The 26,458-nt window shown below is 34.8% G+C and overlaps 1 long non-coding RNA gene across 1 annotated transcript in view; it reads right to left on the bottom strand.

Annotated features, from left to right (window-relative positions):
* LOC140711955 (uncharacterized) overlaps positions 1–22,175 on the bottom strand; it is a 298,011-nt gene extending 275,836 nt beyond the window's left edge. The window contains exon 1 of the long non-coding RNA XR_012093300.1: positions 22,096–22,175. This is a non-coding gene — a long non-coding RNA (uncharacterized lncRNA). The remainder of the gene's footprint in view (positions 1–22,095) is intronic.
* Positions 22,176–26,458: the final 4,283 nt, after the last annotated feature.

Below are 26,458 nucleotides of genomic sequence, written 5' to 3'. Positions count from 1 at the left end.
ATGATGAGAAAGAATACTCAGTATCCTGAGAAGAATGGTGTGGATTCAGAACAAAAATAAAGCAAAGATACGTGTTGCGTGCATGTTTATTTAAAAATATCTTTTGAAAACAAGAAAATCAATTACAGATTGGTAAGCACAGGGGATTATTGGTAAGCACAGGGGATTGTTTTCCCTGGAATTCAAAAACCCTGAGAAAAATCAAGAAATCTTAATTGAACCATGAGTCAAAGAAAGCAAGTCATGAAGTCTAAAATAATGGTTCTGCCCACTAATAGAATCATCATGTCATCAGATCAAATGTAATCCAAATAATAGTGGGAATTTAGTAATTAAACAAACAAATGACCCAACCTAACACTGTAGGAAGAAAATTTAAAATGTACTGGAAGTACCAAAATGTTTAAATGAAAAATTTACTTCATCCTTTTATAAATAATGATTTTTCTTATCCAAAATGACTAAAAAACATTATCCCATGTTTGGCATTTACATGGGATGATAGAAGAAGGAACACTTCTGCTAACGATGGAAAAAGCAATGTACAGCTATTACTGCTGATAAATAGCCAAAGTACATGAATCACAACCGAAGTTCTCTTAACTGACTGACCTACATTTTAACTGACTGGCCAGATTAATCACAGCCAGCCTTGATCACTCTGTAAAACATACTGATTGAAGACCGCAGCTTGCTGACCAGCCATCGCTAACTGGCTACCCCATGGCATACCATGCCATACTGCTACCGTTGAGTTACATCTTCATGCCCAGCAAGAATATGTTTTGCTTGCCCCCAAAACTGTTTATGCAGTTTTACCTTTATCGTTTTAATTTTAAAATCCCATTAAATATTTAATAAGCTTATAAAATAGGTCTACAAAAAGAAAAAAAGTGCTGTTTCTATGAAATATAAGTTAAGGCTGGATGCAGTGGCTCACACCTGTAATCCTAGCACTTTAGGAGGCCAAGGCGGGCGGATCACCTGCGGTCGGGAGTTCAAGACCAGATTGACCAACATGACCAACCAGATTGAACAACCAGATTGACCCGTCTCTACTAAAAATACAAAATTAGCCAGGCGTGGTGATGCATGCCTGTAATCCCAGCTACTTGGGAGGCTGAGGCAGGAGAACTGCTTGAACCCGGGAGGCGGAGGTTGTGGTGAGTGGAGATCGTGCCATTGCACCCAGCCTGGGCAACAAGAGTGAAACTCCATCTTAAAAAAAAAAAAAAAGAAAAAGAGAAAAAGAAAAAAAAAAGAAATGTGAGCTGTAAGTTGCTTTGGAAATATTCAATAAAGGAGAGTTAGCAAAATTTTTTATTGAAGACCAGTTGTGCCTGAGATTGGTAAGAATGGGTACAATCATATGAATAGTAAAGGACTCTGATCTCAGATTGTATCGCAAATGGCTCTAAACTCGCGTTTCACAAACAAACACATTCACAAAAAGAAAAGAAAGAAGAAAAAGGGGAAGAAAAAGGGAAAGAAAAGTTAAAACGAAACTAGAAACTATAGATACATCCTGAGGTCTGGCTTATAAATTGGAGAAAACTTAGAACTCTATTAGGTAGACCTTTGTGTTACAATAAAAAACAGTAGATTCAAAAGTAGCATAAAATGTTTAAGCTATGAATTTTATAAGTTTTGAAAATTCCTTGCTTTATTTGATAAACAAAAAAGAAAAACATTAACCAATCACGAGTCCCAGTTAAACTGGATTTTAAGCAGTAATAGGGTCCCTAAGCACATGCGGGCCATCATAAGCACAGACCTGTCAAAGCTACTTGGTATCTGCAGAAGATTCCTGAAAGAACTAGCTTATCCTATTTCCTTAGATATGTACATTAAAATTGAGAATCAAACTTTTTGGAAGAAGTTATTGAATTTTGATCACAGAGAACACTGCATTCTTTATGGTTTACTGTATTTAATCACATACAAGCAAGTATCTAGAATGCGCATTTCAGAATATGGATGTGGTCTTTTTTTTTTTTTTTTAAGCATTTTATTTAGTAAAGAACTCATTCAACTCATTCCAAGTATTACCATTTATAAATGCCTGAGCTGGAGTGAGAGACCATATTTGTGAAACTGCAAGATGTGTGCTCAGATCAGTTCTCCCTTTCTTCAGCTGTGCATTTACAATGCATTTGTTGAACTTCCTTACACTAGGAGTATCTATATGACTCAGTTTTCTCCAGTGGAATAAGAGTTGGAAGGTCCCTGGCTCTTGAAAATCTTCGTACCATGACCCTTTGTGTCCCTCTTTATGACATCAACTAAAAGCAGATGAAATCATGTCCCTCGGATTTTGCAGCATGAATACCTATGCTGGACTGTTTCTTGAGAAAGAAATAAACTTTCATGTCTTGTTGAGTCATGAAATTCTGGATTTATTTTTTTTCAAACAGCTAGCACGATTCTAATTAAGGCCCCTTCTGATTATCTAGACAAAATTGAGCTTTTCCCGACATAGATTTGTGTTCTTTATAAAACTGTCTTAATGAAGAATATTTCTGTGTAGGAGAGCGATATGTTACAGAGGCACAAGAAGACTGCATGGCGATTGCACACATAGCAGTTTTCTAGAAAGATTCAAAAGATTAATTAGTGTAGTCCTATTCTTAGGCACAAACACACTACTATAAGAAAAAGATGGAAACAAAATTTAGGATCAAAAGAAACTGGTAGATCAAAGAGCATGATATTCACTTTTCACATTATTGGAGATACTTGATCACTTAATTTAAGTATGGTTCACAGATTTTTTCCATTTTAAAGATATATTTTTCCTTTTGTAGTCAAAAATTAAAATGTATGTGCCTGGGGATTACTTTAAGACTATATGAATATCCTGTACTCCAGTAGTCTTTTGCCCCATGGTTTCAGTGTTTTAATTTTAGTGATTTTTGCCTGAATTAAATTATTACTATTGTGGATGTGAAATGCTGAATTTTCTATCTGTTTCATTTTTTTTACATGAAGTACCAGTTGGCATTCTTATGCTAATAACAGCTTTCCCTTTTTTATGCTTATCTACAAATTTAAGACCCATATTGACTCACAGATTCTCTACAAAATTATAATGTATTTCCCATTATTCATTTTAATGAACAAATTGCTCTAAATGTGACCAGTTGGAGTACCTTCAGGTGGGTTTGTGTGTTGGTTTGAAATGTGCCCATCAATTTCAATCATTTTCTTAATTTATGGAATAAGATGATCCACGTTCAACTTGCACTTTACCAACTCAGCCAAGGAATTAAACAGTTATCTAAAGATTAATGGTTTGTCTCAGTGGCAAGTGGTATTTAGAAACCACTTGGCAATAATTGTGCTAATTGCCACTAGGAATAACTGATTTTAAGATGCATCCTTAGACCAAACTAAGGAAAACAATAGATGGATGATAGCTATGTTAAATCATGGTTTCATGCTAATTCCAGGATTTTATCTCCTCCTTTTCTTGTGTCATATATCTATTTCTCTGCCTCCAAAATTATGATACTAATATTTATAACATATATAAAATATTTTGGAAGAACTATATCAATATCAACACCAAATCTACTAAATAATGTTCATTTCTTTTTATCTTTAGATTGTAATCCCATTGCAAATATACAGAAGAATACTATGTTTAAAACTTACTTAGTTTATATATTTTGTTCTATATTCAATTAAAAATTTAAAATACAATTTCTTTTATTATTTTTACATAAATATCTGTGAGATTAATTTGTAGGTTTATTTTCTCCCTACATTTACTAAGATTTAATACCAATAATGATTGATAGTATCATAAAAAGAACTAGGAAGTTATCTGTCACTTTCTATACTCTAAAAATTTTGTGTGTTTGGGATGGTACGGCATTTGAAGGTTTTATGGGATTCCCTTATGAAACCATCTGGGCCTGTTGCTTTGTGTGGGGAAATTCTTTGATCACATTTTCAATTCCTTTTCTTTTATCTAAAAATGTCTCTTTAAGCAAAATATTTTTTCAAACATATTGAAATACGGTACAAATTTCACAAACTGCCTGATCTTATTTTTGTAAAAGTGTCAGAACACCTTGACGTGTAGAAACCATAAATAGTGCAAATGCACTCCTGGTAAGGACACATGCACTGTCTATGTCATACTTTTGAATATGTTTAATTGTAAACCTGAACTATAAAATAGAGTACATATAAAAATTTAATGCATTTCACTGAAGATGTATAACTCTAAGGGTTAGCAGTAAAATACCAGGGCCATGTAGCCTGCTTGTTGGTAAAACACATTGGCACTCCGGCTTCTCATGCCTCTTTAGGAAGCGTGAAAATTCAAATGTGATCTTTCTAAACATCCTTGAAGGCCATACAAGAATGTTTATATATACTGAAAGTAAAAATGTACAATTATTTGATATGACATTTTTCAAAAGTTTTAGAGTTACAGTGTACCTCTACCAGTTTTTTTCACCCAGGAAATTACTAATGGTTATTCGTATTAAATCTTCTAAGTAAATCCTAAAAGAAGGAGGAAAAGTGAACCTTAACTATTGTCAGAATACAGGGATAAAATGTGAAGAGAAAAGAATAGATAGGAAGCAATACAATTCCGACTTCCCAAAGGTATTTGTAGAGTGAACCATACACAATACTAAACAATCCTGAAATACCCTAGCAACTGGACTGTCTCAAAGAATTGATTTTTCTTTTTTAAAGGGAAGACAGAGGGAGTGAACCCAAATGCTTGTATTATGGTGCTAATTTATATATTAATATATAACATTTAATCTGATTTACCACTCTCACTGAAACGGGGTAGCTCCCTGATAAGTAAAATGATGCTATTGCCTTTTAATAGGTTGACATATAAGAAAAGATAATCTCTCTGTCTCTTTCTCTCTCTCTCTCCACACACACACACACACACACACACACACACACACACACCCCTCTTTTTTGTTGGCTTTGCTTTATTGCATTTTATAGATATTGCAATTTTAACATTTTGGAATTTTGTGGCAACCTTGCATTCAACAATTCTATTGGTGGGGTTGTTCCAACAGCATGTCTTCGTGTCACATTTTTGTAATTCTCACAATATTTGAAATGTTTTCATTATTATTATCAACTCTGTTATGGTGCTCTGTGATCAGTGATATTTGATGTTACTGTTGTTATTGTTTTGGGGCACCGTGAACACACCATATAAGATAGTAAACTTAATTGATAAATGTTGTATGTGTCTGACAGCTTCAATGATGGGCTGTTCTCCCACCTGTCCTGCTCTTCTGAGGCATCCCTCATTTCCGGAGATGCAACAATATTGAAAGTAGATCAATTAATGGTCTTAAGTAGCTTCTAAGTGTTCCAGTTAAAGGAAGAGTTCACCCTACACTCAAATTAAATCAAAAGCTAGAAATGATCAAGTTTAAATAGGAAGGCATATCGAAAGCCAGTCAGATAGGCCCAAAGCTAGACTTCTTGTGCCAAATATTAAACAAAGTTGTGAAGGCAGAGGAAAAGTTTTTGAAGGGAATTAAAAGTGCTCCTCCAGTGACCAGGAATGGTAATAAAATGAAACAGCCTGACTGCTGATATGGAGAAAGTCTCAGAGGTCTGAATATATCAAAACAGCCAAACATTCCTTTAAGTAAAGCCTAACCCATAACTAGGCCCTATCTTTAATTCTATGAAGCCTGAGAGAGGTGAGGAACCCGCAGAAGAAAAGTTTAAAGCTATCAGAGTTTGGTTCAGGGGGGCTGAGAAAACAAGCTATCTTTAAAACATAAAAGTACAAGGTGAAATAGCAAGCGCTCAAGTAGAAACTGCAGCAGGTTACCCGGAAGATCTAGTTAAGATCATTAATGAAGGTAGCTACATCAAACAACAGATTTTCAATGTAGATGAAACAGCTTTATGTTGGAAGAAGACACCATCTAGGACTTTCATAGTTAGAGAGAAGTCAATGTCTGGCTTTGAAGGTTCAGAGGACAGACTGACTCTCTTGTCACCAGGGCTAATGCAGCTGGTGACTCTATATTGATGCCAGCGCCCATTTACCATTCTAAAAACCTCAGGCCCAATAAGAATGATGCTAAATCTACTTTGCTTGTGCTCTTTAAATGGAATAACAAAGACTGGATAGCAGCACATCTGTTTACAGCACAGTTTTTAAGCCCGATGTTGAGACCTACTGCTAAGGAAAAAAAATAATTCATTTAAAAACGTTACTGCTGATTGAAAATGCTCCTATTCACCCAGCAGCTCTGGTGGAGATGTACAAGTAGATTAACGTCGTTTGCAGACCTGCTAACACAACATCCATTCTGCAACCCACAGATGAAGGAATAGTTTTGATTTTCAAGTCTTGTTAATTAAGAAATGCATTTTGTAAGGCTCCAGATCACAGATGATGATTTCTCGGGTGGATGTAAGCAAAATAATTTAAAAACCTTCTGAAAAGGATTCACCATTCTAGATGCCATGAAGAACAACTGTGATTCATAGGAGGAGGTCAAACTATCAACATTAATTACAGTTTGTAAGAAGATGATTTCAAACCTTCTGGATGACTTTGAGGGGTTCAAGACTTCAGTGGCATGACTAGTGGGTACAAAAAAATAGTTAGAAAGAATGATTAAGACCTACAGTTACAACAGGGTAACTGTAATCAATAATACTTTAGTTGTATACTTTAAAATAATTAACAGTATAATTACACTGTTTGTAAGATAAAGGATAAAAGCTTTTCTCCATGATGTGATTACCATGCATTGCATGCCTGTATCAAAACACCTCGTGTACTTCATATATATATACAATATACCTACCAACATTTAAAATTTAAAAAATATATATTTAATAAAATACCAGTGGCAGAAATAACTGCAAAAATGACAGAAGTACCAAGAGAACTAGAACTGGAAGTGGAGCCTGAAGATTGGACTGAATTGCTGCAATGTCAAAATCAAATTTCATCCAATGAAGAGTTGCTTCTGAGGGATGATCAAAGAAAGTGGTTTCCTTCTGTTTTTGTTTTTGTATTTCAACCAGGTATTTTACGGGGCTGGCAATTGTGAAATATACAAATTTCTGAAAATCATCTCCTATTTGAAAGCTACCATAGCTTCTTTCCAGGTAATTAATTCAGACAGATACACAGAACACCGAGAAGTCATAAGTCACACATAGAAGGCTCCCAAAGCAATTAATGACTAGATCCAATCTATACAGCTTTCGATTTTTTTAGACTCCCATATACATAGCAAATAAATAAATAGCACATCTGCTAGCAAAATATTTTTTTCAAATTTCAAGTGTTATAAAAGAAAATATTATTTTGTGTGGTTCCAATAGGTTTTCTTCTCCCCCAAAATAAAGAGCTTTGCCCATGATCTTAGGATAGAATGAGATGAGGGGGAAATCCACCCACAAACAAATATGCAAAGTTAAAAACATTGGTCCCCATTATAATTGTGGGGGAGTGATAAGTTGGTGAGAATCAGCAGACACAAAAGTTCATGACTGTAGCTCAGACCCACCACCGCCCATTCACCCTCCAAAGGCAGGTCACTGGCTTGCAGGTTAGGCACCATTCTCCTTTTGCTAAGATCTCCCCTTCTTGTTTAGATTTATGTTCTCTCTCTCTCCATCTAGATCCTTCCCAGACTAAAGTCCTATGCTAGGCAAAGCCTTCTTTATGTCTTGATTTTAGGTAGCAGAGGGGAGCACGGAACACACTTTCATCAAGCCCCTACCTGTATTGGACTTAAAAGTCAATGTTCACAGGATGAAGTCAGAAAGTGACACATGATAAACCAGTCTCAAGAGGAAAGCTGCAGGCCCCTCTTGTCGAAAAATACAACCAAGCTAAGCACATTTGTGCGCACGTGCACGCGCCCACCCCCAACCACTCAGTCTGATGAGACTCATCTTGGGAGAGAGAGAAAAGAGCCCAAGTCTGAAGTTGTACAGGAGTGTATATATAGACATCCTCTCCAGCAGGCACCAATTAAAAGGGGTGGAATAGGCGGGGAGGATTTGAATGTTTTGGTGGGAAAACCCCATCTTGATTGTACCATATCTGATGAAGTGTAGCCTCATTTCCTACTTAATTCCAACCAAGAAAAACATGCATTCTTTAAAAGCTCTTCTAGACAAAATAAAAAGAGAAACAGCTCTTCTCTCCACTCCCGGTTTCACGTGTCTAAGTCCCCTACCCTTATTCCAGAATATCCCCTTGAGCTGGGAGAAGAATCTCAGGGCTCACAAATAGAAGGCAGGAGAAAACAAGAAGTACCATCTTCGAGGCATCCTGAAAAGGGTCATGTGGACAAACTCTGTTGCTGAGTTTTCAAATGGTTTCTTCTGAGCACAAGAAAACCCCTCATACCCCAGGGATTGAGGCAACAAGGAAAAACTAACAGGCAGAAACTACAGGTTCCATATGCTCTGCTTTCCACTGCTGCTAAAATATTACACAGGCCACACATGCCTTGAAAGCAAGGCAAGGACAAATCTCAAACTTCTGATTTCCCCAAGGCAAGCACAGCACCAGGCACAGGGCAGACTGTTCCTGTTTCCCAGGTTGGGGCAGTGGCCTGAGCAGGACCTCATTCCTGGCCACTTTCTCCAAGAGCTGTCTGCACATTTCCAAGAAAAGTGGTTTCTTGAGATAGAATCTACTCCTGGCAAAGATGCTGTGCCTATTGTCCAAATGACAATAAAGGATTTAGAATATTACATGAACTTAGTTGATAAAGTAGCCACAGAGTTTAAGAAGATTGAGTCCAATTTTGCAAGAAGTTCTACTGTGGGTAAAAAGGTATCAAACAGCACTGCATTCTACAGACAAATGTTTGTGAAAGTAAGACTCAACCCAGTGACAAATTTCACTGTTGTCTTATTTCCAGAAATTGCCACAGCCACTCCAACCTTCAGGACCTACCACCCTGGTCAGTCAGCAGCCATCAACATGGAGGCAAAACTCTCCATCAGCAACAAGATTAAGACTTGCTAAAAGCTTATGATCATTTTAGTAATGAAGTCTTTTTAATTAAGGTAGGTGCTTTGTTTCTGATTCACAATGCCATCGCACACTTAAAAACTACAGTATAGGCTGAGAGCAGTGGCTCACACCTGTGCTCCCTGAACTTTGGGGAGGCCAAGGTGGGTGAATCACCTGAGTCCAGGAGTTCAAGACCAGCCTGACCAACATGGTGAAACCCTGTCTCTACTAAAAACACAAAAATTAGTTGGGTGTGGTGGCGCGCACCTGTAATCCCAGCTAGTCGGGAGGCTGAGGTGGGAGAATTGCTTGAATTTGGGAGGCAGAGGTTGCAGTGAGCTGAGATTACACCACTGCACTCCAGCCTGGGTGACAGAGACTCCATCTCAAAACAAACACACAAACAAAACTACAGTATAGTGTAAGTATAGTGTAAGCAGGACTTTCACATGCACGGGGAAACAAACAAACAAAAAATCTATGACTTGCTTTATTTTGATACTCCCTTTATTGTGGTGGTCTGGAATTGAACCTCCAATATTTCTGGGTATGTTTCTGTGTGTGTGTGTGTGTGTGTGTGTGTGTGTGTGTGTATTTAAAAGAAATTCACATGTATGTATTGTTTAATTTCTATATGTATGTGTGTATGAATACTTTTATGTATTTATGTGTGTTCTATACATATATTCACACACATAAAAAGAAAAGATAAAGTGTAAAAAACACTAATACTTGATCTCAAAGAGCTTACAATCTATCAGACGTGTTAATAGGTTATAATTATACAAGGCAGAATAAAATACAGGCTAAAGAGTGTTACATATATTGTATAGCAATCCTAGTTAAAGGAGTGATTTATTTTAATGTATGGGGTTATATATAGGGTGTATATGTGTGCACTGTTAGGAGGGAGAGGGTTTGTTTTCAGTCCAGCAAATATAGAGATATGCAAATATATCAGTTACTTCTACCCTACTAGCTTGTTATTCTTTCAGATTTAAACAGTCTTCTATCAGATAGTTCAATATCTTTGGCTGAAACTGTAGCCATTGACAGAGACTGAGATGTTGTAGAATTTCTTCCTTTACTTTTCGCTAAAATAGCTAGCCCATGTAGTGCTGAGTAACTTTTCCCTGTAGCTGGACACATAGGAGCTGACCATCTTCAGATGGAGTCTCTTACTAACCATACTTCAGTGAGGAAAGTTACTAAGAGGATACTGCCAGCATTTTTCCTTTAAGAAACTCACCACATGCAAGGAATATAATGGGGCAATCATTATTCAAGAGAGTGCCAAAATCATTTAGAAATCAAAACAGGCTATTGGAGTTCACAGGTTCTTTAATATGCACAGCTACTATCTTTCTTTTAGTTTAATAAGAGGTTGCGTATCCTCACAATTAAAGATAATTGCAGAGTATAAAAACTGCATTGTGATTATAGAAACAGTGAAAGAAGCTTGGTGACAAGACAAAGGTTTCATCAATTGAACACCTTGAAATTATGTAGCCTTTAAAATACAACTCTTCCTCTCTACAGCTTGTTTGTTGTATACTGAGTTTCATTCTTTATTCTCAGCAAAAACGCATTATTCAATGTCTTCTCTGATTGGCAACAGAGCTGCAATGTTTTCTCAAAAATTTTAAAATTCTTAAATCTCAGTGTGGCTTCTCTAAGTCACTTAAAAGTGTAACTTATTTTAAAATTAGAATTTATCACCTTTTTTGTTGTTGTTGTTTCTTTGGAAACCCTGTCAAAAAGATCTTGCAAACTATCATCTTCTAAAATAATTCCAATATTGTGCACTTGAAGTTTTTGTATTTACTTGAGTACATAAAGGCAAAATTAGATCCACTGAAATATGAAACATAGGTATTGTTGTCTAATCAGACACACAACTTCAGTTTAAGGGCACTGCATCATAAAAAGCAAGGCATTTTTTTTTCACATTGGATATTTCACTACAGTTGAATACATACTTTGTTGGATGTTTCTCTCTAGTACTTTATATAAAGGTTTTGTAAAGTCTACATACCTGAGTAAAAGAATAGGAAGGAAGATAAAATAAATTGTGAAGAAGCCAGTTTCACTTCTATTTAAATTGAAAACTAAAGAGGCCAACACCTATCATAAATTTATAACAGCTCAAAAGAAAAAGTACATGTAGACATAATGCCACAAGCCAAAAAAAAAAAAACATACTCTCTTTCTTGAATGAAAAACCACTACTCAATAAAACACTAGTTAAGCAAAAAAGTCAACTTTTTAACTGCTTAAATCACTTTCATCATTTATTAACAAGGCGTGATAAGCTTTATTTACTGGAGAAGCATTCAAGAACTGTCCATCAAAAACTAAATACATTAGAACCAAAAATAAAAATAAATAAAAGAAATAAAGCAGAACTCAAAAAGTGGTAAATGAAAAATAAATTAAAAACCTCCAAAGAAAGTCCATTTGGAAAAAAATATTACATGGTAAATAAACAAACATTTAGGTGATCTTCTAAAAAATTGTCAATCCCAAAAAGAAGTTCTCTTGCCCTATCCAACTTGTTGGTCAGTGGTAATACTTCAAACTATTCAAATGAGTGTGTGGAAGTGCATATAAATTAGACATTGATGAGTGTAATTTATTCATTTTCTAAATAATATGCAAATTTGCATAAACCTAGATTTTAAAATAAGATTTGCAGGCTATAAACTCTGCAATCTGACAGTTTACATGTTAATGTGCTAATCCAATTCAACAAACATTTATTGAACTTCTAGCAAAGCACTGGGCTGGGTATTATGCACACATTACCTATGCCATTTAGGGAGTATACAAATAGGAGGTGAGATAGGCAGAACAAAGTGCAGTTTTGCTCCTGACATTATTACTATGTGAACAGTTAATGCAAAATGAAATAACATAACGAAAAACTAAGACTTTGCAGGTGTTATTTTCTTTATGTGACAGACATTTAACACGGATGGTCCTGTAACATCCCCATTGAAGCTTTGAGGGTAGGGGTTGGAAATAGTTATCTTGCTTTTGTGCCTGCTTACATGAGGACTTTTATCTTCTCTGGGTCAGCTATTTATCATCTCCTTTCAAATCAATCTTTTATGTAAGATTCTATTCTTTAAAAACTTTACATTGTGATTTTAACTACCAAGTTGATAAATCGTAGCTTGCTTTGACTAAATTTGCCCCAGTATAGATTTCAATAGACAATATTTGAAGTCAATATTCAAAAATGTTATATAATAATTATACAGAATACATTGAAAAGAATGAAAAACATTGACATCAGAAGGCCATTAACCAGCAAAGAAACAAGCAAAAACAAGCAATAAATAAACACAGCAGATCAGTATCTAACACAATGAAAATTTTCTAATGATAGCGTATACCTTTAGGGTGGTATATCCACAGATAATTTCATACAGAGAACAACATTTTTTTTTCCCAGAATGAAGCATATAGACCAGTCCTACACATCAATTTTCAATGAGTTATTATCCTCTTTTGATCAGTTATATTATGTATATTATGTAACTATAGCAGAGTGGGAGAAAAGCCGTGACTCAGATCTTTTGACCTTCTGCCTTTGTGAATTCTCTTTTCAGTTCTTTTACAAAGGGCAGTTTATTTAATTCCCAGCACCATATTGCATCACATATACAATTATTATACTATTTTTAAAGCAGACAACTGAAACTCAAAAAGGTTAATGCTTTGCCTAAGTTCACAAAGGTATTGAAAGGCAATGCTTAAATGACAAGCCACTTTTTTAGCATCTCAGAAAATATTTTTTTTCACGCTACCTGGTTTCCGTGATTAAGATAAGAAGACAGACTAGACAACTGAAAATCACTTATTTTAATGGAACATAGAAATTTTTTGTGCATTCCCTATTATTTCCTTCATGTCTTCTCTTCACAATTCTACTTTAAAATTTAGGACTCATATTATCTTTCAGTCACACAATATTAAGGATCAAAATAAGACCTGTTTTTAAAACTTGTTGGTCTCTATACAATCTGATAGGAATATTAATGCAATTCTACTAAAGAAAAGAGTCTCATGCATAGATTTAGTATGTATCCATCATTAATCAATAAAAAACATATTGTGTGCCTTCTGTGACATCTGGACTGCCATGAGTGTTACAGGAGATGGAAAGATAACATGATTCAATTCAGCAATATATATATTGAGCATCTATTTTATTCAACAAATTACCCAAGACAAAAAAGGAAAGGATTAGGAAATAGGAAGATTTCTATCAAAAGACACATAGAGGAAAAAAAACTCAGAGCTATTCTTTAAGAAATTATAATCTGGTTATGGAAATACAGCTAACACATATGCAATGCAGCAATTAAAAAAATGTAGCTTTAATATCATTTGATGTTGTGGTCTAAAAAAGCAAATAGGCTTTCAATGAAAGGGTAAGTCTATGTTTTAGTAAGCCATGTTCATTAAAAATTCAGAAAGTTTAAAAATGTCTCGTAAGACACAATGACTATTAAGACACTTAATTGGTCTTAGAGGGGGGGTTGAAAAACTGGTTGAGGTTTATATTCATAGATTTACAAGTTTTGTTTTAAAAAGAACATGAAATATGTATATCATTAATGTTATATGAATTTATGCAATTACAACAGACAAAATTCAATTAAGCTATTTCTTAGAAGAAAACTAAATGTAATATAGTATTTTCCAATATTTTCTTGACCTATAATCATGTTTTATTTCATATACTTATATAGTAAAAATTTATACATATATAATCACAAACCTAGTGACTCATCATGGTACATGGCTTTGAGATGTTTCCCAGACGTGTTAATGAGTTTACTTCAATAATATTTATCTAACTTACGTATGTCTTAAATTCAATAGGAGGTTAAATTTTCATTTGCAAGTTCCAAAGTTTTGGAGTGGCTCTAATCCAGTCAGTTTTTTCCTTCTCTCCATAATGTGGCTAGGAAAAGGGTAGACATATGCATTTGAGACTCAGATCATATATCACTAAGAGATTTCCTGGGTAACTTCTTATAAGAAGGTTAATAGAACATTTTACAGAGCTTTTCAAATTGTGAATGCTCATCTGTAAAAGGGGCAGGACCTTCAGCTTCTGCATATACCAAGAACTGAGAGCATTTGCAGGACATTATTTTTCTCCAAAGATAAATGATTTAAATGGCCTCTAATGTATGATTTCCACTTATAAAAGAACCTAGGGGCACTTAAATTATGAGTTGTGTGCCATTTTGATAATATTATAACAACAGACATAATGGAGAAATGAAATGACTGAGGCTTTAGCATCATCCAGATCCAAGTCCCAACCCAGTTCTGCCGTTTAGTCACTATGTGATTATACAGTTAGTGAAGCTTACTCTTCTCCCTTTAGAAAAAGAGATAACAAAACTACTTAATGTGATTTTTGAGATATTTAACAAAATAAAGGAGAACCACAGCATTCTGTAATTCAAGAGGCCACCATTTACATAATATATATAAGATAAATAGTGTCTGCTTGGTATTGTGAAATACAGTAGGCTTGAATAACATAAGCAAGCCCTGTCATCACAGTTACACACAAAGTAGATATTCAGTATTTGCATTATTCAATATCATTGTAATAACAAAAAAACTGTGGGTTTGACATTCTTTGCCTATCAAAACTGTTTATTGAGCATAGCAACAAGGTATTATGCCTGCTTGGAATTTCACATGCCTAGAACAATGCCATGCTCACAGAAATAGCTCAATATCAGTATGTTGAATAGATAAAGATCATATTAATCTAGATGATTGGTCGATCAGGAGCCCTTTGAAAAGCTTTGTCTTTCACTAAGAATTCCCAGTGAGCCTTTGTGTAAGGAGAAATGAGATCTAGGACACAGCCTTTTAGTTGGAGGAAGTTTTTTAGTTGTGAGGATGTCTGTGTTAAGGCTAAACACATAGTATTCCAAAATTTAAAGTAATGCTAGTATGTGAGATATGTGTGTGCATGTGTGTGTGTGCACCTGTATGTGTGTGTTTTGCATTTAAAGAGAGAGTGTGATGCCTACAAATATATACACATATATATGTATATATGTATATATATATGAAATCAAATTTGTAAATTTTTAAAATGAACAATTTGACCTATTTCCTATTTGGGGGAGAGTTTCCCAGAACTCTCTAAATCAGCCTTGCCAATTCCCTTATTTGCCAGGTGTCTACTAGATTCATCATGCCCTTTTTTAGCAGCCCTCTTTTAGGATGGCACACATCTTTAAAAATCTATTTCACATGAATCGACGCAAATGTGTATCTGCTATTTCCTTTAGTTTTTTAAATATGAAGAAGAGATTGTCTCTAGCAGGTTTGTCACTTTATCAGAATATCTTTGAGCATGTCGTAAAAACCACTGTTTTTAACCACGTAAATATTCTTATAGTATACTTTTAAAAAAATTTAAGTTCCAGAGTTCTTTTAATACTATTCATTAAATAAGTCAAGATAGAAGTCTACACAGAAATACCATGCAAACCTTAAAAGTTAAAAAAAGTTACACATATTTAACAAGAAAAATATTTTCAATAAAACGTTAAATAAAAACTTCAGATATGTGCACAAACTATGTAAATATGTGTGCATCAGTGTTAAGGATGGCTATGTTTGTCAGGGGAGGATCATGAGTGTTCAGATCATTAAGGGACTTATATTTATTTCCTGATATTTCCAAAATGGGTATGTGATTGTAAAACATAAAGCTAATCAATCAAATAAGCAAATTTGAGTAAAGCTAAAATCTAGATTATGTCTGTAATACAGCAGGCGCTGATAATTAAAGAATATTATCAGTCAGCACGGTGCCTCACGCCTGTAATCCCAGCACTTTGGGAGGCCGAGGAGGGCAGATCATGAGGTCAGGAGTTTGAGACCACCCTGGCCAACATGGTGAAACCCCATCTCTACCAAACATACAAAAATTAGCTGGGCGTGGTGGTGCGCGCCTGTAATCCCAGCTACTTAGGAGGCTGAAGCAGAAAAATCACTTGAACCCGAGAGGTGGAGGTTGCAATGAGCCAAGATTGTGCCATTGGACTCTAGCCTGAGCAGTAGAGAAAAAAAAAAAAAAAAAGAATGTTATCAAACATCTGGTCCTTACTAAAGATAATAAAATATGTATTTATTAATTTTTATAAAGTTTGTGCTGCCAATAAAACCTACAGATTCTTTTTGAGTTGCCAAGAAAGACACCTTGAGTACATAAAGAATAGCTATTTTTTCTAGGAAAAACTTGTGTGTAAATTATATGTCAATTTTATACATAATAAATTGGAAATGAAAAGATTCTAGCCCTTTTCTCTTTGGAGTTACTCTTTAAATGGGTGATTTTCCTAACATGTTATTAAAGCCTCTTCAGGCAGTTAAAAATGGATTAATAGCAAAGGGTATATTGATTAAAATATAATTTCTATTATTACAACTAAATTGTGTTTTTGCCTATAAGTAGGAAGTACTTCAAGTACTTCAAGGCATGCATTTGATATATTATAGTTCACTTACGTGTTTCACACAGAGCCTAGTTTCTGCTGAATTACTGGGGAGAGGTATGTGTATCAGACTACCACGTATTCGTTTTTACAAAGATGTTGTGTCACAGAGGAGAAAACATTTTTCACTTACTTTTAGTAATTTTTCCTAAGGAATGTAAAGATTTTTTTAAGTGGATCCATAACATATATAACCTAAAACATTATTTAGAAGTTTAAAAGGGAAATATTAGTTATAAATATATTGTTTTTTAAAAAACCCTATAACTCAAATAGTGAAATTAACTGCTTTGTTATTGTTTCATCTAAATCTTACGGTATTGTATAGCAATTTTCATGGTGAAAAATAGGAAGGACTTCCAGATGATGATATGAAAGTAGTATGGTCTAACATAACCTTTCTTTCAGAATCCCTTGCCATATGTGCATGCACACACACACACACACACACACACACACACTCTTTCCTGTGTCTGACAACCTAATCTTATAAAATAAATATTAAGATGTCATGGACTTCCTGGTTTTTTAATATATCACATTAAATAAAAACATATTGAAAATTAAACATTATTGCGTTTAATTGAGGCACATCATGAGATGGAGTTGGAAAATTTTGAAAAAATAATTATGCATCTTAGAATTGGTGAAAGTTGCTAATTCACAATATGGGAGTAGTTGCGTATTTTAAAATGTCAATAATGGAGGTAATCTATACTTCTAAAATTCTATTATCTCTTTCATTAAGTAGTAATAGCTAACATTTATTGAATATTTACTCTGTGGCCAGCAGACTTCTTAAAGGTATTTAAGAATGCCAATGTCCAGTCATAGTTTCACTAAATTGCATGTTTGCTTTGACATTCTGTACAAATGCTATATTTGATTATTAAATTACTAAAATCATTTAATAACTTTGATTGTTAAAAAACTATATAGAAATTTGGAAAAATATTTGACCTATGAATAAAAATATCATATGTGAATTAAAATTATATAAGAAAATTATGGTAAGTTAACTAAAATTATAATTGTTCTATGCTAGGGTTATACTTTTTTTCTTAATTCCCCAAATGCTTCATAAGTCTGTAATTTCTTTTATAAATTCAAATCAGCAAGCAAATTTAAAACACTAAAATGCTGTGGAAACATTTTGGTGCATAATTGTATACCATTCTACAAGGTTAAATTTAATATCAAGAACTATCAAGAACTGCCTCTTTCCTCTAATACCAATATTAAAAAGTGTTCAGAGGCTAATTTTTATAGTTAAATAAGAAAACATGTTTCTCTTTTGAATTCTTCACAGATGGAAGAAGTCCAATTATATTGGTATTAGACAGTTCCTCTTTAAAGTTACAAAACTTAAAGCAAATTATTAAAATAATTATTTGATGTATCGGATGCCAACAATACCAATACAGCCAGCCTTCCTTTTTGGTAAATATGGCCATTTATGCCACATTCGTCCCAAACTTCTTTAAAAGTTTATCAAGGTCTGTAAGAGTTTAACTTACTCAGGTGCTAGATCCATTTAAAGACCAGCCCTCACCACTATGCAATATATTCATGTAACAAAATTCCATTGTACCCCTTAAATGTATACAAATAAAAATAAATACATAAAAACAAAATAGTGCAACTATTGGCCATATCGGTCAACTAACCTCTAACATTTTTAAACATAAAAAATTAAATGGGGAAAAATGTAGTTTGGATGTCCTGATGAATTCATTGTAACTGCAGTGCTATCCATCCATAGAAAAAAGGGAAAAGTTCACCAGAAATAGCACTACCTTCTAGTTATTCAATTCTTAAATGTAATTTAGTGTCCAAAGTAAACACAGGAAAGAAAAGAGCAAATGTTATGAATGCAATATTTTTTCTTATTTTTCCAAGACCTTTTCCCTATTGACATGTAATTCATGTCTATTATCCTAAATAGTCACATTTAATTTAACATTCAGCTCTACTAGCCATAATTTTGCAAAATTATAATCAATATGAAGCTAATTTAGGAACAGCAATGAGAATTCTATCAATCAGATTTCTGATAGGAAATAGCTGGCACATTCAAATTAAGATACTTCAGTGAAAGTTTCTTACAAAGATACAACCAGGGCTTAGGGAGCCATAAATGAGAATGCAAGACCTGGGGTTAATAAGAGAAAAAGAGTTGTTACCACTTCTAGTCCAGAAGGTAGCAGGGGAGGAAACTGTTCAGGTAAGCAGTGTCCGCATGTTTTGTGGCTAGAAGGTAGCCAAGAGAAATACCATATCTTTGGCTGAGGAATCCAGCCAGTCTGAGATGAAAACACAAAGAAACTTGGAGAGTAGGGACCCTGATTTCACTTTTTCTTTCTTATTATCTGCTGCTGGGGCTTCCCAATGGCCAAAGTGGGGACTGGAGCCTGTTGTTCTAGTCTTTACAGGTCAACTTACAGGAAAGAGGACAGCATGAAAAGGCAAACAAAAGAGAGCTAGTTGAACAACTAAATAGAATTAATATAATAGAATTTGGGGTCTTTCTGAATTAGTGTCTCTGATACATCACATGCAGACATCGTTTCCAGGCTTGACCCAATGTATATGCCAAATATTTACAGAGAAGGTAAAGACCATAAACCACATAATCATTCAACTTACCAAATTAGAGACTGAGAGACTTCCCATCTTAAAGTGATTCTCTATAAGCCTTAATGGCTCTCCCTGAATTGTTACTGTGTCTAGATTTTTAAAATATTATTACTTTGTGAATTATATTGATTTTACAAATGCCTCTATGATAAACAGTGATCCATATGAGTGAATATCATACAAGCAATAGCATTTACATACAAGTCTGAAAACGGGTTAAATTTAAGACTTTTTACTGGGGACAAAACAAATTAAATCCCCCAAACATTTCTTAAATTATTATGTTTATATGAAATCACAACTAATGGAAAAACAGAAAAGTTAATTAAACAATAAATTATTTGACCCTCAAGCCACCAATCAGTTTGGATTTTCCTGATCCCTTTCCACAGACTGTAAGATCTCCCAAAGGCCTGAGCAAGGTGCGTGGCAGGAAAACTTTAATCCGTGGGTTTTAGTAAATGCGGCTATAGGTAATTACAAGAAACAGTGTCCCAAAGGAGTTTTAGAATATCAGACCTGGGGCAAATGCACTCAAGTCGATCTGCTGATCCATATGAGTTAGTGGAAGAAAAGAATCAAACAGCAAAGAAACAAGAACCCAATTTTGGGTTTGCAGAAAATGAGGACAGAGGGAAGGGAAATGTGGAATAATTATTAAATCTCTGTTCAAACTCTTAAAACAGCTGCTTAGGGTTTTCTTCCTTCTATTGTGTGCATTTACTGGGAATTTAAAGACAGTAGAAAAGGCTTTCATTTTCTTAGAAATAATTTAATCAACGGCTATTCATTTATATAGTTACAACCACTTTTTTTAGACATGTGAGCATGCACGTGTTCTTATTGCTTATGTATATATAATAAGCAGAGTCTTAATGATTTAACGCAAGATTTTACGTTATCTCTTTTGTAAGAATGTTAATTTATAGGGGGTTATATTTCACTTGGCTTATTTGTGTGGTTTATGTCTATGCATATATTTGTTTATCATAGAGACCCAATTGACATATAGTGCAGGCATTTAATGCATAAATATGATCATAATGCACTAAAGTAGCCAAGGGTAAAGGGGTGTGTGTGTGTGTGTGTGTGTGTGTGTGGTGTATGTGTAGCATACATATGCATAGATACTTATAATTTTTTTAATTGATTATATATAATTATGAATATAAATGTCATTATTCATTTGGTAAAAAGTTTTGGAATTCTTCCTCCAATGATTTTGAAATGGTTTATAACAGGATATTCTATTCCATTTTTTACATTTTTATTTCAGGGACAAAACATTTTATCAAAGGCAGTGCTAAAGTTGTCGGAGTAATGTCAGAGAATCCTTCAGTACTTAAATCTATTAACTAAAGTCATTAGTAAAACGTTGAAAAATAAGTTCTTAGCTAAAAGTTAGGGAAACAAAAGAAATAACCAAGTTAATTGTCCTGACCTCAAGGGGCTGAGACTCTGAAGAAGTGATGAGACATATACACAGTTAAAATAATTAGGATGGACTATGATATGGGATATAAAAGAGAATTTGAAGCATTGCTATAAATTTAGTACGAGAGGAGGGAGTTATTACGGTTGGTTATCTTGGTGAGAGTAATTTAAGCAGTGCTTGGAGCAAAATTTTCCCACTCAGAGTGGGAAGGGAGATGGGAACTAAAATGTATTTATTTAATTATTGAGCTCCTACCATTTTAGATGTTGTGTTAGATACTGGAAATACACTGCACCATGAAACAAAAATAGATCCTTCGTCTGTGGAATTTATCATGCATTGGCAAAGAATATTGAGAGTTGTTTCAAGAAGTTTGAATGGGTAAAGAGGGGCTAATGTGGGGAAAAACACAGGAAAAGAGTGAAATCATGGGGAATAGTTTTGTTTGGATTTTAGTTGGCTATATGTTTCCAGGATTAGAGAAACATGTTTGGTTTTAGTCTGTGTGGAAGGAACCAGGGAAATGGAGAAATGCAAATTTAGAGACAAATAGCCGATTCAGTAAAATTGGCAAAGGAATGAAAGTGTTATAATTAAAATTAATATGAGCGATTATTTTGGAAAATAGAGTAGAGGTGAAGATAAATAGATATTTTAACATTTAAAGAAGAAAAATTCGGTGATATTCACATCAAATAGCCTCATCTTTTTTTAAACAAGGAGGCTAATTCATTTGACACTAAGGAAGTCAGGGCAAGGTTTGAGCTCATGGAGACTAGAGATTTTGAAAAATGCTGGAAGAGCTGGAACATTTTAAGTGGTCACATCCTGTTCAGGACTAGATGCGGTCAGACAGCATGGTTGTGTTGAATATCTAAGAGGTATGAGCAAACAGACTTGATTCTTGCCTGCATGTAATATTTGGTCTAGTGAAAGACACACCCAATAATCAATTATACAAATAAATATTAACTGGTCAACTGGCAAGAAAAATATGCCAGAGGATAGATTTCATAGAGAGCTAGAGGGCTGGAGAGAACCCAGTGACTGACTTTGGATCTCGGGCAGCAAATAAAGCTAAGTGTAGTGTCTGATGGACCAGGCTGATAGAGAAAGATAAAGGAAGGGTAAATTATGAGTTCAGTAGGAGTCAGAAAGTAGAATAAGTGAAAACACATGCAACTGCAGTTAGAAAGCAGGCTTTCCATGTTTTACTAGAAGCAGAGCAATTACAAGAGACAAACCGACTCCAGGCAAAACTGTAATTTGTGTGCTTCAAGGAGAAATGGAGCCCTGACACAGGTGTGTGCAGCAACCCCACACTCACCAGTGAGAGCTTGGTCCATGTCATGTATCCAGCAATTGACCATATTAATTGACAAACATGGACTATTCCAAGGCAGTATGAGTCATATATGAAACAACATTTCTTTCTACTTTTGTTTAAAGCTATTAATGTTGCACTCACTTACATTCAGTGTATTAGATGATGTTCCAGCTTATTTGGCCCCTCTCTCATTGGGTGACCTTGCAGCCTCGCAGTAAAGAGAACCATTTCTAGAGAAGAGATAAAATTAAAACATGGCATTACATTTAAGAAAGTTAGAAAATAGCCCAAGCAAAGTTATTTGAAATTAAAACCGACCTAATGGAATAACCTACATGGAATAATTTATATTTCTCTACAGTTACATTTATCCAAGTGTATATTCATTTTATAATATGTCATGCTTGAGGTTTTTCCCAGAATAAAAAAGGCTTTTTGCAAATTGATGCTAATCACAATATTTGGCTCTGAGAAAAATCTCACATTATCAAATTTGTCTTTCTATTGGACTGTTGAGTAAGATTTTTAACAAAGGAAGAAAAGCGTATCTGGTGCTGTTTATCCCTGCTTCTTTTGCAGGGTCTATTTTTGTCAAATGAGTTTGTTTCTCATTTAAACATACTGTGCCTTTTCATGCCTCTATACCATTTTTCATTCTATCTTATTCACTTCAAATGTCATTATTCTTTTGTCTATTCCTATTTCTTATCCACAAACTCATAGTCATTATTTAATACCCAGCTCAAATATGACCTTTTCCGCCTGAAGTAGACAATCAAAATTAATCTGTACTTCATCCGTAATCCCACAGACCTTTGTTTGTCATATTTTATGAGATTTATAGCCAGTGTTCCTAATTCTATGTCCCTGCCTTTGCACTCTGAAGGCAGGGAAAATGCTTTATCTGCATGTGCGTGTGTGTGTGCACTCGTGTGCTTACTTTCTTTAATCACCACTTGCCTTATGCAAATAATAGACATTCACACATTACTTTCGATTGCTCCTTACTCTATCCTGGAGCAAATTAGACTTAGTTAGTACTGCTATAGTTTACGCTATAATAATGTAACATTTATTTCCAATTAAAACACTTTTTTTTCCACTTGGCTTCCAGAGCACCATTCTCTCAAGTTTTCCTCCTGCGATGGGTCAAACTTTCTTAGTTTCCTCTGAGGTTTCCTTCTAAATGTTTGTAACAATAATGGCTTATCTCTTTGCTATCTCCTATTTCCTATTAGACTAACTCCCGTCAAGGTCTAATCCAGGTTTATGACTGTAAATACCATTTATACATCTGGAATTGACAGATTTATAGTTTAACCCAGCCAACTCTCTACTTAATCTACACATTTAGAGTTCTAATAAGCTATTTAAATTTAGAATATCCTAAACGGAGCTCTCTGCCACCACCAATTTTCTCTTCCTGCCATTTCGTCTCAGGTCAGAACAACATCCTATCATTTTCTTAATCAAAAAGACTAACACATGACTTACACGTTGACCCTATTCTTTCCCTCCTTAATTTTGGTTCAAAGCACGTATGACCATCTAGCATACAACGTCTTTGGCAAACAGACTTTAAAACTGTTGTTCTCCTCCCATTAAGCAAGAAAACCCCATGAGTGTGGGGATTTCTATTAGTTTTTTGACTGCTATACTCCTTGATTCCCTAAATAACAAAATATATTCAAAACAGGTATGTAGTAGTGGCTTAAATAATATTTTGTTGATTTAAAAAAATGAAGTCATTGTAGGTAGATTGCTAAATAATTTATTAATGGTATTGGGTTCAAAATTCAGTCCCTTAACAGCGTCCTCAACTGTGAGATGCAGAGGAAAATCTTGTGTCTTTATTATTGTTTTCATCTGTGTCTGTCCTGACAAAAGAGAGCCATGTCTGCTTAATAGAGTCATACACTGCACGTGGATGTTTCAGTCAACAACGGACCACTTATATGACAGTGGTCTCGTAAGATTATAATATCCTATTTTCACTGTATCCTTTCTGTGTTTAGGTATTTTTAGATACACAAATACTTAGCATTGTGTTATAATTTCCTATAAGATTTCAGTACAGTAACACGCTGTACAGGTTTGTAGCTTAGGAGCAATGAGCATTACCACATAACCTAGGTGTGTAGTAGGGTATACAATAAAGGTTTGCATATATACACTATATGATGTTCATCCAAGAATGAAATTGCCTAATGACACATATTTTTAGAATATATTCCCAAGTTATTCTATTGGAGCCGAAAACTATATTGGATGGTTTACTCCTTCAGATAACTAGAAAGTCACAGAATAAATGAGTTTATTCTTTTGATTTAAGAAAATTTAGGTTCTAGTTCCTGTTTCACCATGTTTAGTAATGTAACTTCATTCTGAATCTCAGGTCCTCAGCTATAAACTAGAGTAATAACATATTCTCAATCACTCTTAAAAGGGAGCTGAGTAAATAAAATGGGACTATCAGTAAAAATGTGACCAGAGTACTAAAAACTACTAAAAAGAATGCCAAATTATATATATAAAGCATAGTTTGAACCCTAACTCAGTCCTGAGAAAAAATGTGTATTGCAATGTAGCTGAGCTGCAATGATTTCCAGATATTATAATTAATTTGTGGTGGACCCCATATTAAAGTTGGGTCTTTTGAATTGTAAAATAGGTTATTTTTCACCATAATAAGTTTTATTAACATCTAAAAATAGATAATTTATATTTGCCAGATGTACGGGGCCTGAGAAATATGTCATATACTAATAATAAAATTAATAATGGCAACAATAGTATCTAACACTTTCTTTTTTGTTGTTGTGTTTTTGTTGTTGTTTTTGTGTTTTTTTTTGAGATGGAGTCTCATTCTGTCACCCAGGCTGGAGTACAGTGGCGCGATCTCGGCTCACTGCAACCTCCATCTCCTGGGTTCGCGCCATTCTCCTGCCTCAGCCTCCCAAGTAGCTGGGACTACAGGCACTCCCGCCGCCAGGTCCAGCTAATTTTTATGTTTTTAGTAGAGACAGGCTTTCACCATGTTAGCCACGATGGTCTCGATCTCCTAACCTCGTGATCCGCCCGCCTGGGCCTCCTGAAGTGCTGGGATTACACGCGTGAGCCACCGCTCCCGACCAGTATCTAACACTTTCAAGCACATACTATACATCAGACACTATATTAACTGATAGTATCATGTATTATTTTATTTAATTCTCAATGCTGTGTAGCTGCAATTATAATCCTGTATATTTAAAAAATAAAAACAGGCATAGGATGATTAAATAATTTGCATAAGGACACAAAGCCAGTAATGGTAAAACTGGGATGCCAACCTAGACAGCTTTGTAACACAAAAACAAATTTTAATTTGAAATTAGAATTATATAATCTGGAGTCCATACAGTAGAGTTCTAGGAAGGCAATCACTCTTAACTGAGAAAGTTTGGGGAGCATCTGGAAGATTAATGGTGAATTAAAAACAACGTAACTGTCTAACATTGTCAGCAGATGTGCTATTAGCAATAGCAAAGACATGGAATCAACCCAGGTTTCCATCAATGGCAGATTGGATAAAGAAAATGTGGTACATATAAATGTGAAGTATTATGCAACCATAAAAATAGAATAAAATCATGTCCTTTGCAGCAGCATGGATGCAGTTTGAGGCCATAATCCTAAGTGAATTAACACAGGAACAGAAAACCAAATACCGAATGTTCTCACTTATAAGTGTAAGCTAAACATTGAGCACAGAGACAAAAATATTTTAACAACAGACGCTGCCGACTACTAGAGGGCAGAGGGAGGGTGGGAGATATGGGTTGAAAAACTACCTATCAGGTACTCTGCTAATTTCCTGGGTGATGGGATCTATACCAAAAACCTCAGCATCACACAAGATTCCCTTGTAATAAATCTGCACATGCACCTCCATGTCTAATATAATAAAAGTTGAAATTAAAAAAAAAAAGAGTAACTAATACTAGGATACTCTTAAGACACCATCACTTTATTGCATAACTCTTTAGTTGTTAAGTACTCAGTCTCCAATAATTCACTCTTCTTGAGTGTGTGTGTGTGTGTGTGTGTGTGTATAGGGTGGTTGTTGTTGTTGTTGTTTCTGAGATGGAAACAACACCAGCTGGAGTGAAGTGGCGTGATCGTGGCTCACTGCAGCCTCGAACTCCTGTGTTCAGGCAATTCTCCCACCTCAGCCTGCTGAGTAGCTGGGACAGAGGCACACGCCACCATGCCCAGCTTTTTGTTGTTGTTGTTGTTTGTTTGATTGTTTGTAGAGCCAGGGTCTTCCATGTTTCCCAGGCTTGTCTTGAACTCCTGTGTTAGACTCCCAAAGTGCTGGAATTACAAGTGTGAGCTACTGCACCCAGCCTGCTCTTCTTTGTAATTTATTCTGTGAACTGATTCATTGTAATGTTGGAGAGTAATAGCAGTAATTCACTCTGTCATTACCAAGAGCCAATAAAATAGTTATGACAAATATCAATCTA

The sequence above is a fragment of the Chlorocebus sabaeus genome, chromosome 1 (assembly GCF_047675955.1).
Source record: "Chlorocebus sabaeus isolate Y175 chromosome 1, mChlSab1.0.hap1, whole genome shotgun sequence".
NCBI classification, from domain to species: Eukaryota; Metazoa; Chordata; class Mammalia; order Primates; family Cercopithecidae; genus Chlorocebus; species Chlorocebus sabaeus.
This window is presented reverse-complemented; position numbering and strand designations above follow the sequence as displayed.